At 46.3% G+C, this 17,633-nt stretch overlaps 1 long non-coding RNA gene across 1 annotated transcript in view; it reads right to left on the reverse strand.

Moving 5' to 3' along the window:
* The window catches only part of LOC127462828 (uncharacterized), a 47,638-nt gene extending 30,306 nt beyond the window's left edge, over nucleotides 1–17,332 (reverse strand). Inside the window, exon 1 of the long non-coding RNA XR_007900566.1 lies at nucleotides 17,240–17,332. This is a non-coding gene — a long non-coding RNA (uncharacterized LOC127462828). The remainder of the gene's footprint in view (nucleotides 1–17,239) is intronic.
* Nucleotides 17,333–17,633: the final 301 nt, after the last annotated feature.

Below are 17,633 nucleotides of genomic sequence, written 5' to 3' on the forward strand. Positions count from 1 at the left end.
GGGGGATGTGATATCACAGATGTGGGTCTGCTTTCACAGGAAGCATGTGATGCCACAGGAAGAATGTGTTGTCACAGAGGAGGCTGTGATGTCACAGAGGAGGATGTGATGTCACAGGAGATCTGTGATGTCACAGTGGAGGATGTGATGTCACAGAGGAGGATGTGATGTCACAGAGGAGGCTATGATGTCACAGGGGAGCTGTGATTTCATAGGTAAACTGTGATGTCACGAAGGAGGAGGTTATGTCATTGGAGAGACGCTGGGTCGCATGGGGAATGTGATGTCACCGCAGAGGATGTGATGCCACGGGAGAGCTGTTATGTCACAGAGGAGGATGTGATGTCACAGGGGAGAATGTGATGTCGCAGGACATCTGTGATTTCACAGAGGATGATTTGATGTCATAAGAGACATGCGAAGTCCAAGAGGGGATATGATGTCACAGAGGAGGATGTGATGTCAAAGGGAACTGTGAAGTCAGAGAGGAGGATGTGATGTCGCAGAGGAGGGTGTGATGTTATAGGAGATCTGTGATGTCATAGAAGAGCTCTGACGTCACAGGGAGGATGTGATGTCACAGAGGAGGATGTGATGTCATAGGGGAGCTGTGATGTCATAGAGGAGGATGTGATGTCACAGAGGAGGATGTGATGTCACAGGAGATCTGTGATGACAGAGGATGATTTGATGTCATAAGAGACTTGCGATGTCACAGAGGCTATATGATATCATAGGGTAGGATGTGATGTCAAAGGGAACTGTGAAGTCACAGTTGAGGATGTGATGTCGCAGAGGAGGATGTGATGTCCTAGGGTACAAGTGATGACACAGGGGAGGATGTGATGTTACAGGATACATGTGATGTCACATGAAGGATTTCATGTCTGTGTGAAGCTGCGATGACACAGAGAAGGATGTGATGTCACAGAGGAGGAATTGATTTCCTAGGAGACATCCGATGTCACCGAGGAGGACGTGATGTCACGTGGAGCTGTGATGTCACAGAGAAGGATGTGATGTCACAGGAGATCTGTGATGTCACAGAGGAGGATGTGCTGTCACAGGAAACATGTGATGTCCCAGAGGAAGATTAAATGTTAGAGAGGAGGCTATGATGTCACAGGGGAGCTGTGATTTCATAGGCGAGCTGTGATGTCACGAAGGAGGATGTGATGTCATAGGAGAGAGGCGATGTCGCAGAGGCGGATGTGATTGCACAGGAAGCATGTGATGTCACAGGAAGGATGAGATGTCACAGGAGAGCTGTGCTGTCACAGAGGAGGATGTGATGTCACAGAGGGGCTGTTATGTCATAGGGGAGCTGTGATGTCATAGGTGACCTGTGATGTCACAGAGGAGGATGTGATGTCACAGAAGAGGATGTGCTGTCACAGAGGAGGATGTGATGTCATAGGGGGGCTGTGATGTCATAGAAGAGCGGTGATGTCACAGAGGAGGATGTGATGTCACAGAGGAGGATGTGATGGCACAGGAGAGTTGTTATGTCACAGAGGAGGATGTGATGTCACAGAGGTGGATGTGATGTCACAGAGGGACTGTGATGTCACAGAGGAGGAATTGATTTCCTAGGAGACATCCGATGTCACAGAGGAGGATGTGATATCACGTGGAGCTGTGATGTCACAGAGGAGGATGTGATGTAGCAGAGTGCAATGTGATGTCACGGAGGAGGATGTGATGTCACAGGAGATCTGTGATGTCACAGGGGAGGATGTGATGTCATAAGAGACATGCGATGTCACAGAGGGGAAAGTGATGTCACAGAGGACGATGTGATGTCAGAGAGGAGAATGTGATGTCGTAGGAAGCATGTGATATCAGGAAAGATGTGATGTCATAGGCGAGCTCCGATGTCACAGAGGAGAATGTGATGCCATGGGGAGTATGTGATGGCACAGAGGAGGTTGTGATGTCACAGGAGATCTGTGATGTCACAGAGGAGGATGTGCTGTCACAGGAAACATGCAACGTCCCAGAGGAGAATGTGATGTCCCAGAGGAAGATTAAATGTCAGAGAGGAGGCTATGATGTCACAGGGGAACTGTGATTTCATAGGTGAGCTGTGATGTCACAAAGGAAGATGTGATGTGTAGGAGTGACGCGATGTTGCAGGGGGGGATGCGATGCCCCGGGGAGCTGTGATGTCACAGAAGAGGATGTGATGTCACATGGAGCTGTCTTGTCCCAGAGGAGCATGTGATGTCACAGGGAGGATGTTATGTCACAGAGGAGGATTTGATGTCACAGGGAGGATGTGATGTCACAGAGGAGGATAGGATGTCACAGAGGAGGATGTGATGCCATAGAGGAGTATGTGAAGTCAAAGGAAGCATGTGATGTCACAGGAAGTATGTGATGTCACAGAAGAACTGTGATGTCATAGGAGAGCTGTGTTGTCACAAAGGAGACTGAGATGTCACAAAGGAGGATGTGATGTCATAGGAGACATATGATGTCACAGAGGGGGATGTGATATCACAGATGTGGGTCTGCTTTCACAGGAAGCATGTGATGCCACAGGAAGAATGTGTTGTCACAGAGGAGGATGTGATGTCACAGAGGAGGATGTGATGTCACAGGAGATCTGTGATGTCAGAGAGGAGGATGTGCTGTCACAGAGGAGGATGTGATGTCAGAGAGGAGGCTATGATGTCACAGGGGAGCTGTGATTTCATAGGTAAACTGTGATGTCACGAAGGAGGAGGTTATGTCATTGGAGAGACGCTGGGTCGCAGGGGGAATGTGAAGTCACCGCGGAGGATGTGATGCCACGGGAGAGCTATTATGTTACAGAGGAGGATGTGATGTCACAGAGGTAGATGTGATGTCACATGGGAGAATGTGATGTCGCAGGACATCTGTGATGTCACAGAGGATGATTTGAAGTCATAAGAGACATGCGAAGTCAAAGAGGGGATATGATGTCACAGAGGAGGATGTGATGTCAAAGGGAACTGTGAAGTCACAGAGGAGGATGTGATGTCGCAGAGGAGGGTGTGATGTTATAGGAGATCTGTGATGTCATAGAAGAGCTCTGACGTCACAGGGAGGATGTGATGTCACAGAGGAGGATGTGATGTCATAGGGGAGCTGTGATGTCACAGAGGAGGATGTGATGTCACAGAGGAGGATGTGCTGTCACAGACAAGGATGTGATGTCATAGGGGAGCTATGATGTCATAGAAGAGCGGTGATGTCACAGAGGAGGATGTGATGTCACAGAGGAGGATGTGATGGCACAGGATAATTGTTATGTCACAGAGGAGGATGTGATGTCACAGAGGTGGATGTGATGTCACAGAGGTGGATGTGATATCACAGAGGGACTGTGATGTCACAGGAGAGAATGTGATGTCACAGGATAGTTGTGATGTCAGAGGGGAGGATGTGATGTCAGAGAGGGGCTGTTATGTCACAGAGGAGAATGTGATGTCACAGGAGATCTGTGATTACACAGAGGAGGATGTGACGTCATTGGTTTCTGTGATGTCACAGGGCGGGATGTGATGTCACAGAGGAGGATGCAAGCTCACGGTGGAGAATGTGATGTCACAGAGGAGGATGTGTTCTCACAGAGGAGGATGTGATGTCGCAGTAAGCATGTGATGTCACAGAGGAGGATGTGATGTCACAGAGGAGGATGTGATGTCACAGGTTGCTGTGATGTCACAGGGCGGGATGTGATGTTACAGAGGAGGATGCCAACTCACAGAGGAGAATGTGATGTCATAGGAGACCTGTGATGTCACAGAGGAGGATGTGTTCTCACAGAGGAGGCTGTGATGTCACAGAGGAGTATGTGATGTCACAGGAGATCTGTGATGTCAGAGAGGAGGATGTGCTGTCACAGGAAACATGCAATGTCCCAGAGGAGAATTTGCTGTCCCAGAAAGAAGATTAAATGTCCGAGAGGAGGCTATGATGTCACAGGGGAGCTGTGATTTCATAGGTAAACTGTGATGTCACGAAGGAGGAGGTTATGTCATTGGAGAGACACTGGGTCGCAGGGGGAATGTGATGTCACCGCGGAGGATGTGATGCCACGGGAGAGCTGTTATGTCACAGAGGATGATTTGATGTCATAAGAGACATGCGAAGTCACAGAGGGGATATGATGTAACAGAGGAGGATGTGATGTCAAAAAGGAACTGTGAAGTCACAGAGGAGGATGTGATGTCGCAGAGGAGGGTGTGATGTTATAGGAGATCTGTGATGTCATAGAAGACCTCTGACGTCACAGGGAGGATGTGATGTCACAGAGGAGGATGTGATGTCATATTGGAGCTGTGATGTCACAGAGGAGGATGCGATGTCACAGAGGAGGATGTGATGTCACAGGAGATCTGTGATGTCACAGAGGAGGATGTGATGTAATAGAGGGGCTATTATCTCACTGGGGAGAATGCGATGTCACAGGAGATCTGTGATTTCACAGAGGAGGATGTGATGTCACAGGTTGCTGTGATGTCACAGGGTGGGATGTGATGTCACAGAGTATGATGCAAGCTCACAGAGGAGAATGTGATGTCATAGGAGACCTGTGATGTAACAGAGGAGGATGTGAATTCATAAAGGAGGATGTGATGTCGCAGTAAGCATGTGATGTCACCGATGAGGATGTGATGTCATAGGGGAGCTGTGATATCACGGAGGAGGATGTGATGTCGCAGAGGAGGATGTGATGTTCCAGAGGTGCTGTGATGTCACAGGGGAGAATGTGATGTCACAGGAGATCTGTGATGTCCCAGAGGAGGATGTGATGTCATAGGGGAGCTGTGATGTCATAGAAGAGCTGTGATATCGCAGAGGAGGATGTGATGTCACGGGGAACTCTGATGACAGAGACGAGGATGTAGTGTCATAGAGGGGAATGTGATGTCATAGGAGACATGCTATGTCACTGAGGGGAATGTGATGTCACAGAGGAGGACGTGATGTCAGAGAGGAGAATGTGATGTCGTAGGGAGCATGTGATATCAGGAACGGTGTGATGTCATAGGCGAGCTCCGATGTCACACAGGAGGATGTCATGCCATGTGCAGTATGTGATGGCACAGAGGAGGATGTGATGTCACAGGAGATCTGTGATGTCAGAGAGGAGGATGTGCTGTCACAGGAAACATGCAATGTCCCAGAGGAGAATGTGATGTCCCAGAGGAAGATTAAATGTCAGGGAGGAGGTTATGATGTCACAGGGGAACTGTGATTTCATAGGCGAGCTATGATGTCATGAAGAAGGATGTGATGTCATAGGGGAGAGGCGATGTCGCAGAGGAGGATGTGATGTCACAGAATAGGGTAGGGTATTACTGGGGACGTGTAATCTCACAGTGGAGGATGTGATATCATAGAAGACATGCGATGTCACAGAGGCGGATGTGATTTCAGAGGAAGCATGTGATGTCACAGGAAGGATGAGATGTCACAGGAGAGCTGTGTTGTCACAGAGGAGGATGTGATGTCACAGAGGAGGATGGAAGCTCACAGAGGTGAATGTGATGTCATAGGTGACCTGTGATGTCACAGAGGAGGATGTGAATTCACAGAGGAGGATGTCATGTCGCAGTAAGAATGTGATGTCACCGATGAGCATATGATGTCACAGAGGAGGATGTGATGTCATAGGGGAACTGTAATGTCGCGGAGGAGGATGTGATGTCACAGAGGTGGATGTTAGCTCACAGGGGAGAATGTGATGTCACAGGAGATCTGAGATGTCACAGAGAAGGATGTGATGTCATAAGAGGCATGTGATGTCAGAGAGGGGATATGATGTCACAGAGGAGGATGTGATGTCAAAGGGAACTGTGAAGTCACAGAAGAGGATATGAGGTCACATAGGAGGATGAGATGTCACAGAGGGGTATATGATGTCACAGGGGAATGTGATGTCAGAGAGGAGGATATTGTGTCATAGAGGAGGATGTGATGTCATAGCAGACATGCAATATCACAGAGGGGAATGTGATGTCAAAGAGGAGGATGTGATGTCAGAGACGAGAATGTGATATTGTTGGAAGCATGTGATATCAGGAACGACGTGATGTCATAGGCGAGCTCCGATGTCACAGAGGAGGATGTGATGCCATGGGGAGCATGTGATGACACAGAGGAGGATGTGGTGTCACAGGAAACATGCAATGTCCCAGAGGCGATGTCGCAGGAGGGGATGTGATGTCACAGAATAGGGTATGGTATTACTGGGGACGTGTAATCTCACAGTGGAGGATGTGATGTCATAGGAGACATGCGATGTCACAGAGGCGGATGTGATGTCACATGGGGGCTGTGATGTAACAGGACGGGATGTGATGTCACAGTGGTGGATGTGATGCCACAGATGAGGATATGATGTCCCAGGTTGCTGTGAAGTCACAGGGCGGGATGTGATATCACAGAGGAGGATGCAAGCTCACAGAGAAGAATGTGATGTCATAGGAGACCAGCGATGTCACAGAGGAGGATGTGATGTCACAGATTGCTGTGATGTCACAGGGCGGGATGTGATGTCACGGTGGTGGATGTGATGTCACAGAGGAGGATGTGATGTCACAGAGGTGGATGTGATGTCACAGAGGGGCTGTGATGTCACAGGGGAGAAAGTGATGTCACAGGAGATCTGTGATGTCATAGAGGACGTTTTGATGTCATAAGAGACATGCGATGTCACAGAGGGGATATGATGTCACAGAGGAGGATGTGATGTCAAAGGGAACTGTGAAGTCACAGAGGAGGATGTGATGTCGCAGAGGAGGATGTGATGTCGCAGTAATAATGTGATGTCACAGGGGAGGATGTGATGTTATAGGAGATCTGTGATGTCTCATAGAAGAGCTCTGACGTCACAGGGAGGATGTGATGTCACAGAGGAGGATGTGATGTCACAGAGGAGGATGTGATGTCACAGGAGAGCTATGACGTCACAGAGGACGATTTGATGTCCTAGGGTACAAGTGATGTCGCAGGAAGCATGTGATATCACAAGAAAGATTTGACGTCACAGTGGAGCTGCGATGACACAGAGAAGGATGTGATGTCATAGAGGAGGAATTGATATCCTAGGAGACATCCGATGTCACAGAGGAGGATGTGATTTCACATGGAGCTGTGATGTCACAGAGGAGCATGTGATGTCACAGAGGGTAATGTGATGTCACAGAGGAGGATGTGATGTCCCAGAGGAAGATTAAATGTCACAGAGGAGGCTATGATGTCACAGGGGAGCTGTGATTTCATAGGTAAACTGTGATGTCACGAAGGAAGACGTGATGTCATAGGAGAGCCGCGATGTCGCAGGGGTAATGTGATGTCACTGAGGAGGATGTGATGTCACAGGAGAGCTCTTATGTCACAGAGGAGGATGTGATGTCATAGGAGACCTGTGATGTCACAGAGGAGGATGTGATATCCTAGAGGAGGATGAGATGTCGCAGTAAGCATGTGATGTCAAAGAGCGGGATGCCATGTCGCAGAGGAGGATGTGATGTCATAGGGGAGCTGTGATGTCATAGGAGAGCTGTGATGTCACAGAGGAGGATGTGATGTCACAGAGGAGGATGTGATGTCATAGGGGAGCTGCGATGTCATAGAAGACCTGTGATGTCACAGAGGAGGATGTGATGTCAAAGGAGATCTGTGATGTCAGGGAGGAGGATGTGCTGTCACAAGAAACATGCAATGTCCCAAAGGAGAATGTGATGTCCCAGAAGGAAGATTAAATGTCAGAGAGGAGACTATGATGTCACAGTAGACCTGTGATTTCATAGGCGTGCTGTGATGTCACTAAGGATGATGTGATGTCATAGGAGAGACGTGATGTTGCGGGGAAAATGTGATGTCAGATTGGAGGATAGGATGTGACTGGGGACGTGTAGTCTCACAGTGGAGGATGTGATGTCATAGAAGACATGCGATGTCACAGAGACGGATGTGATGTCACACGGGAGCTGTGATGTAACAGGGAAGATGTGATGCCACAGATGAGGATATGATGTCCCAGGTTGCTGTGATGTCATAGGGCGGGATGTGATGTCACAGAGGAGGATGTAAGCTCACAGAGAAGAATGTGATGTCATAGGAGACCTGCGATTTCACAGAGGAGGATGTGATGTCACAGAGGTGGATGTGATGTCACAGAGAGGCTGTGTTGTCATAGGGGATAATGTGATGTCACAGGATAGCAGTGATGTCAGAGAGGAGGATGTGATGTCACAGAGGGGCTGTTATGTCAAAGGGGAGAATGTGATGTCACAGGAGAGCTGTTATGTCACATAGGAGGATGTGATATCACAGAGGAGGATGTAATGTCACAGAGGAAGATGAGATGTCTCAGGAGAGCTGTGATGTCACAGAGGACGATGTGATGTCCTAGGGTACAAGTGATGTCACAGGGGAGGATGTGATGTCACAGGAAGTGTGTGATATCACAAGAAGGATTTGATGTCACAGTGGAGCTGCGATGACACAGAGAAGGATGTGATGTCAAAGAGGAGGAATGGATTTCCTAGGAGACATCCGATGTCACAGAGGAGGATGTAATGTCATATAGAGTTTTGATGTCACAGAGGAACATGTGATGTAGCAGAGGGTAATGTGATGTCACAGAGGAGGATGTGATGTCATAGGAAAAATGCGATGTCACAGAGGGGAATGTGATGTCACAGAGCAGGCTATGATGTCACAGGAGAGCTGTGATTTCATAGGCAAACAATGATGTCACGAAGGAGGACGTGATGTCATAGGAGAGCCGCGATGTCGCAGGGGGAATGTGATGTCACCGAGGAGGATGTGATGTCACAGGAGAGCTGTTATGTCACAGAGGAGAATGTGATGTCACAGAGGTGGATGTGATGTCAGAGATGGGCTGTGATGTCACAGGGGAGAATGTGATGTCACAGGAGATCTATGATGTCACAGAGGATTATTTAATGTCATAAGAGACATGCGAAGTCACAGAGGGGACATGATGTCACAGAGTAGGATGTGATGTCAACGGGAACTGTGATGTCACAGAGGAGGATGTGATGTCACGGGTTACTGTGATGTTACAGGGCGGGATGTGATGTCACAGAGGAGGATTCAAGCGCACAGAGGAGAATGTGAGGTCATAGGAGACCTGTGATGTCACAGAGGAGGATACGATATCACAGAGGAGGATGTGATGTCGCAGTAAGCATGTGATGTCACCGGGCGGGATGTGATGTCCCAGAGGAGGATGTGATGTCACAGTGGTGGATGTGATGTCACATAGGGATGGTGATATCACAGGGGAGAATGTGACGTCACAGAAGAACTGTGATGTCACAGACGATGGTTTGATGTCATAAGAGACATGCGATGTCACAGAGGGGATATGATGTCATAGAGTAGGATGTGATGTCAAAGGGAACTGTGAAGTCACAGAGGGGGATGTGATGTCACCGGGCGGGATGTGATGTCACAGAGGAGGATGTGATGTCACAGAGGAGGATAGTATGTGACTGGGGACGTGTAATCTCACAGTGTAGGATGTGATGTCATAGAGGACATGCGATGTCACAGAGGCGGATGTCATGTCACATGGGAGCTGTGATGTAACAGGGAAGATGTGATGCCACAGATGAGGGTATGATGTCTCAGGTTGCTGTGATGTCACAGGGTGGGATGTGATGTCACAGAGGAGGATGCAAGCTCACAGAGGAGGATGTAATGTCATAGGAGACCTGCGATGTCACAGAGGAGGATGTGATGTCACAGGTTGCTGTGATGTCACAGGGTGGGATGTGATGTCACAGAGGAGGATGCAAGCTCACAGAGGAGAATGTGATGTCATCGGAGACCTGTGATGTCACAGAGGAGGATGCGATATCACAGAGGAGGATGTGATGTCGCAGTAAGCATGTGATTTCACCGATGAGGATGTGATGTCACGGAGGAGGATGTGATGTCACAGAGGGGGATGTGATGTCACAGAAGAGCTGTGATGTCACAGAGGACGATGTGATGTCTTAGGGTACAAGTGATGTCGCAGGGGAGGATGTGATGTCACAGGAAGCATGTGATGTCACAGGAAGGATTTGATGTCACAGTGGAGCTGCGATGACACAGAGAAGGATGTGATGTCACAGAGGAGGGTGTGATGTAGCAGAGTGTAATGTGATGTCACAGAGGAGGATGTGATGTCACAGGGAACATGCAATGTCCCTGAGGAGAATGTGATGTCCCAGAGGAAGATTAAATGTCAGAGAGGAGGATGTGATGTCACAGGGGAGCTGTGATTTCATTGATAAACTGTGATATCACGCAGGAGGACGTGATGTCATAGGAGAGACACGATGTCGCAGGGGGGGATGTGATGTCCCGGGGAGCTGTGATGTCACAGAGGAGGATGTGATGTCACAGAGGAGGATGTGATGTCACAGGAGATCTGTGATGTCACAGAAGAGCTGTGATGTCACAGGGCGGGATGTGATGTCACAGAGGAGGATGCAAGCTCACAGAGGAAAGTGTGATGTCATAGGAGACCTGTGATGTCACAGAGGAGGATGTGATATCACAGAGGAGGATTTGATGTCGCAGTAAGCATGTGATGTCACCGATGAGGCTATGATATCACAGAGGATGATGTGATGTCATAGGGGAGCTGTGATGTCACGGAGGAGGATGTGATGTCACAAGAAGGATTTGATGTCACAGTGGAGCTGCGATGACACAGAGAAGGATGTGACGTCACAGAGGAGGAATTGATTTCCTAGGAGACATCCGATGTCACAGAGGAGGATGTGATGTCAAAGGGAACTGTGATGTCACAGAGGAGCATGTGATGTAGCAGAGTCTAATGTGATGTCACAGAGGTGGATGTGATGTCGTAGGAGAAAAGCGATGTCGCAGAGGGGATATGATGTCATAGAGTAGGATGTGATGTCAAAGGGAACTGTGAAGTCACAGAGGGGGATGCGATGTCACCGATGAGGACGTGATGTCACAGGGGAGGATGCGATGCAACAGGAAGCATGTGATGTCACAAGAAGGATTTGATGTCACAATGGAGCTCTGATGACACAGAGAAGGATATGATGTCACAGAGGATGAATTGATTTCCTAGGAGACATCCGATGTCACAGAGGAGGATGTGATGTCACATGGAGCTGTGATGTCACAGAGGAGCATGTGATGTAGCAGAGTGTAATGTGATGTCACAGAGGAGGATGTGATGTCATAGGAGAAATGCGATGTCATAGAGGGGAATGTGATGTCACAGAGGAGGATGTGATGTCCCAGAGGAAGATTAAATGTCAAAGAGGAGGCTATAATGTCACAGGAGAGCTGTGATTTCATAGGTAAATTGTGATGTCACGAAGGAGGTCGTGATGTCATAGGAGAGACGCGATGTCGCAGGGAGGAATGTGATGTCACCGCCGAGGATGTGATGTCATAGGAGAGCTGTGATGTCACAGAGGTGGATGTGATGTCACAGAGCTGGATGTGATGTCACAGAGGGGCTGTGATATCACAGGGGAGAATGTGATGTCACAGGAGATCTGAGATGTCCCAGAGGAGGATGTGATGTCATAACAGACATGCGATGTCACAGAGGGGATATGATGTCACGGAGGAGGATGTGATGTCACAGAGGAGGATATGATGTCAAAAGAGGAGGATGTGATGTCGCAGAGGAGGATTTGATGTCACAGGAAGCATATGATGTCACAGGAAGGATCTGATGTCACAGGAGAGCTGTGATGTCATAAAAGAGTTGAGATGTCACAGAGGAGGATGTGGTGTCACAGAGGAGGATGTCATATCACAGAGGAGGACTTGATTTCCTAGGAGACATCGGATGTCACAGAGGAGGATGTGATGTCACATGGAGCTGTGATGTTACAGAGGAGCATGTGCTGTCACAGGAAATATGCAATGTCCCAGAGGAGAATGTGATGTCCCAGAAGGAAGATTAAATGTCAGAGAGGAGGCTATGATGTCACAGGGGAGCTGTGATTTCATAGGTAAACTGTGATGTCACGAAGGAGGATGTGATGTCATAGGAGAGACACGATGTCGCAGGGGGGGATGTGATGTCACAGAGGAGGATAGGATGTGACTGGGGACGTGTAATCTCACAGTGGAGGATGTGATGTCATAGAAGACATGCGATGTCACAGAGGCGGATATGATTTCACAGGAAGCATGTGATGTCACAGAGGAGGATGTGATGTCACAGAGGAGGATGTGATGTCACAGGAGAGCTGTGATGTCACAGAGTAGGATACGATGTCACAAGAAGCATGTGATGTCACAAGAAGGATTTGAATTCACCGTGGAGCTGCGATGAAACAGAGAAGGATGTGATGTCACAGAGGAGGAATTGATTTCGTAGTAGACTTCCGATGTCACAGAGGAGGATGTGATGTCATAGGAGAACTGTGATGTCACAGACGAGGATGTGATGTCACAGAGGAGGATGTGATGTCACAGAGGAGGATGCGATGTCAAAAGAGGGGGATGTGATGTCGCAGAGGAGGATTTGATGTCATAGGAAGCATGTGATGTCACAGGAAGGATCTGATGTCACAGGAGAGCTGTGATGTCATAAAAGAGTTGAGATGCCACAGAGGAGGATGTGATGTCACAGAGGAGGATGTGATGTCACAGAGGAGGACTTGATTTCCTAGGAGACATCCGATGTCACTGGGGAGGATGTGATGTCACATGGAACTGTGATGTCACAGAGGAGGATGTGCTGTCACAGGAAACATGCAATGTCCCCGAGGAGAATGTGATGTCCCAGAAGGAAGATTAAATGTCAGAGAGGAGGCTATGATGTCACAGGGGAACTGTGATTTCATAGGTGAGCTGTGATGTCACGAAGGAGGATCTGATGTCATAGGCGAGACGCGATGTCGCAGGGGGGGATGTGATGTCACAGAGGAGGATAGGATGTGACTGGGGACGTGTAATCTCACAGTGGAGGATATGATGTCATAGAAGACATGCGATGTCACAGAGGCAGATGTGATTTCACAGGAAGCATGTGATGTCACAGAGGAGGATGTGATGTCACAGAGGTGGATGTGATGTCACAGAGGAGGATGTGATGTCACAGAAGAGGATGTGATGTCATAGGAGATCTGTGATGCCACAGAGGACGATGTGATGTCCTAGGGTACAAGTGATGTCACAGGGGAGGATGTCATATCACAGGAAGCATGTGATGTCCCAAGAAGGATTTGATGTCACAGTGGAGCTGCGATGACAAAGAGAAGGATGTGATGTCACGGAGGAGGAATTAATTTCCCAGGAGACATCCTGGGCTCTAAACCCCAAGCCCTGACCATTCAGCCCCCCCACAGCACCCTGTCACGTGCTGTTGGCTTGGTTTTTCCATTACGTCTCTCATCAAGTTGCAATTTAATTAATGCACGCCAGATATATTTTTTGTCGTCATTTTCACAAAAAATTACAAAAATTTTGTCATTTTTTGCAATGATCTAGGGACTTTCCCTCTATTCATCATTTACTTTTGTTTTTAATTTTTTTAACAAAAATTTCAAATTTTATAAACTTTCCATTCCCTTAATTTTCCAATTAAGACATTTGCATCATCAATTTGTTAAATTTTTTTAACACACTTTAATCTACCCCATCATTTCCTTTCATCATTCATTTGTTCATTTGTTTGTTTACACTTTAATCTACCCCATCATTTCCTTTCATCATTCATTTCTTCATTTGTTTGTTCACACTTTAATCTACCCCATCATTTCCTTTCATCATTCATTTGTTCATTTGTTTGTTTACACTTTAATCTACCCCATCATTTCCTTTCATCATTCATTTGTTCATTTGTTTGTTCACACTTTAATCTACCCCATCATTTCCTTTCATCATTCATTTGTTCATTTGTTTGTTCACACTTTAATCTACCCCATCATTTCCTTTCATCATTCATTTGTTCATTTGTTTGTTCACACTTTAATCTACCCAATCATTTCCTTTCATCATTCATTTGTTCATTTGTTTGTTCACACTTTAATCTACCCCATCATTTCCTTTCATCATTCATTTGTTCATTTGTTTGTTCACACTTTAATCTACCCCATCATTTCCTTTCATCATTCATTTGTTCATTTGTTTGTTCACACTTTAATCTACCCCATCATTTCCTTTCATCATTCATTTGTTCATTTGTTTGTTCACACTTTAATCTACCCCATCATTTCCTTTCATCATTCATTTGTTCATTTGTTTGTTCACACTTTAATCTACCCATTCATTTCCTTTCATCATTCATTTGTTCATTTCTTTGTTTACACTTTAATCTACCCCATCATTTCCTTTCATCATTCATTTCTTCATTTGTTTGTTTACACTTTAATCTACCCCATCATTTCCTTTCATCATTCATTTGTTCATTTGTTTGTTTACACTTTAATCTACCCCATCATTTCCTTTCACCCTCTTACCTCCCCAATTAATCGCCCCCACTACTCTAACTAATATTCCACCCACATACACCTTGAACAGTTGGTCCCAAACTTTTTTCCAACCCTTCAGAAAAAAAGGAATCAAACCTTTATCACCAACTCCCAAAGCTGGCATTTTCATTAAACTATTCTCTGAACCACACCTCCTTAAACTGCCCGAATTGCCCCACGAGACAACCCTCGGACAAGTTCTAGCACAACAAACAACGTCAGCAACAGACCCCAGCCCGCAATTAAAAATTGTCCCACCCCCCAAGAATAAAACATAGCCGCTCCCTCAAAATCCAACCAAATAGATAAAACACCCCCACTATCCACCGTGTTTATCCCTAACCACTCTAACTCAGATAGCCCTATAATAAACACCCCACCCCCCAACACTAAAACTAACCCAGCACCATACCCAACAACCTGCCAGTCCCCTCAGGTCTCAGGAAATGGATCTACTGCCAATGAAACCGAATACACAAAAACCACTAACATCCCACCTAAATATACCAGAAATAACACTAGTGATACAAAAGACACCCCCAAACTCATTAACCATCCACACCCTACAATAGACGCCAACACTAACCCCACTACTGCATAGTATGGAGAAGGATTGGAAGCAACTGCTAGTCCTCCCAAAATAAAACTAACACTTAAAAATAGTATAAAGTACGTCATAACAATTCCTGCTTGGTCTCTATCCAAGACCTTTGACCTGAAAAACCATCGTTGTAATTTCAACTACAAGAACATAAAACCTTAACAAACCCGCCCACAACACTACAATCCTGCCCCTTTCTACTCTTCTAACTTCTCAACAAAACATTTTTGTTATCCACTAGAACTACTTCTCCAACCACTAAACAAATCCTAAATCAATAGCAACTATTACTACAACTAAAACAAACCCCAATAATAATCACTATGCCTATAACAGCCTTAGTCCTTGTAGCTTACAATAAAGCATAACACTGAAGACGTTAAGACGGCTATTACACATACCCAAGGACAAAAAAGACTTAGTCCTAACCTTACAGTTAGTTCTTGCCAAATACATACATGCAAGTATCCGCATCCCAGTGAAAATGCCCTCAGCACCTTAAAAAGAAAGCAGGAGCAGGCATCAGGCACACCACTCCAATTGTAGCCCAAAACGCCTTGCCTAGCCACACCCCCACGGGTTTTCAGCAGTGATTAATATTAAGCAATAAGTGTAAACTTGACTTAGTTAAAGCAACTTACCAGGTTTGGTAAATCTTGTGCCAGCCACCGCGGTCACACAAGAAACCCAAATTAACTTTATACGGCGTAAAGAGTGGTCTTTCATTATCACTTCAACTAAGACTGAAATGTAACCAAGCTGTTATAAGCACAAGATGCATCCAATACTCCCATAGAAATGATCTTAGCTTCATGATCAACAAAACTCCACGAAAGCCAGGACACAAACTGGGATTAGATACCCCACTATGCCTGGCCCTAAATCCCGATGCTTTCACCACTTAAGCATCCGCCTGAGAACTACGAGCACAAACGCTTAAAACTCTAAGGACTTGGCGGTGCTCCAAACCCACCTAGAGGAGCCTGTTCTATAACCGATAACCCACGATACACCCAACCATCCCTTGCCAAATCAGCCTATATACCGCCGTCGTCAGCCCACCCCTAAACTGAGGGTTTAACAGTGGGCACAACAGCAACATCCCACTAATAAGACAGGTCAAGGTATAGCTCATGAGATGGTAGAAATGGGCTACATTTTCTAGCATAGAATACCTCAGGACAAGGAGTGTGAAATCACTCCTAAAAGGCGGATTTAGCAGTAAAGCAGGATAATAATGCCTCCTTTAAGCTGGCTCTGAAGCACGTACATACCGCCCGTCACCCTCCTCACAAGCCCGTCACCCTCCTCACAATTAATTTTATTTATAATAAACCCCTAAGCTAGAGATGAGGCAAGTCGTAACAAGGTAAGTGTACCGGAAGGTGCACTTAGTCTACCAAGACGTAGCTATAACTAAAGCATTCAACTTACACCTGAAAGATATCTGTTCCATATCAGATCGCCTTGAAGCCTAACTCTAGCTCTTCTACCAGATTACATAGAAACTAAGTTAATACTACCCATTAAATCAAAACATTCTCTCACTCAACCTAGTATAGGCCATAGAAAGGTAAACTCAAGATGCAATAGAGATCATGTACCGTAAGGGAAGAATGAAATAGTAATGACAAACCAAGCAATAAATAGCAAAGACCAACCCTTGTACCTTTTGCATCATGATTTAGCCAGAACTACCCAAGCAAAACGCCAATTTAAGCTTGCTTCCCCGAAACCCAAGCGAGCTACTTACGAGCAGCTATCTACTGAGCAAACCCGTCTCTGTTGCAAAAGAGTGGGAAGACTCGTTAGTAGTGGTGAAAAGCCAATCGAGCTGGGTGATAGCTGGTTGCCTATGAAATGAATCTTAGTTCCCTCTTAATTCACCTCCCAGGACTACACTCAACCCACATGAAGCGAATTAAGGGCTATTTAAAGGAGGTACAGCTCCTTTAAAAAAGAATACACTCTCCCCTAGCGGATAAATTTAATTACAGCTTAATTGTGGACCTTCAAGCAGCCACCATTAAAGAATGCGTCAAAGCTCCTCACCTAAAAAAATCTAAACTTCCTCATGACTCCCTCTTCCCCAATAGGTCAACTTATATTAAATAAGAGAATTTATGCTAAAATAAGTAACTAGGGATCCCCTCTATGGCACAAGCTTACATTACAACATTATTAACAATCCACAGGATATTTTTTAACCTTAACAAGACCTTATACCCAAAACTCTGTTAACCCACCTATGGAGTGCCCCCAAAGACGATTAAAATCTGTAAAAGGAACTAGGCAAATCCAAGGCCCGACTGTTTACCAAAAACATAGCCTTTAGCAAACCAAGTATTAAAGGTGAAGCCTGCCCAGTGACAATTCGTTCAACGGCCGCGGTATCCTAACCGTGCAAAGGTAGCGCAATCAATTGTCCCATAAATCGGGACTTGTATGAATGGCTTAACGAGGTCTTAGCTGTCTCCTACAGATAATCAGTGAAATTGATCTTCCCGTGCAAAAGCAGGAATAACCCCATAAGACAAGAAGACCCTGTGGAACTT

Source organism: Manacus candei, unplaced genomic scaffold (genome assembly GCF_025592945.1).
Source record: "Manacus candei isolate 608988 ecotype Guabito, Panama unplaced genomic scaffold, ASM2559294v1 h1tg000141l, whole genome shotgun sequence".
NCBI lineage: Eukaryota > Metazoa > Chordata > Aves > Passeriformes > Pipridae > Manacus > Manacus candei.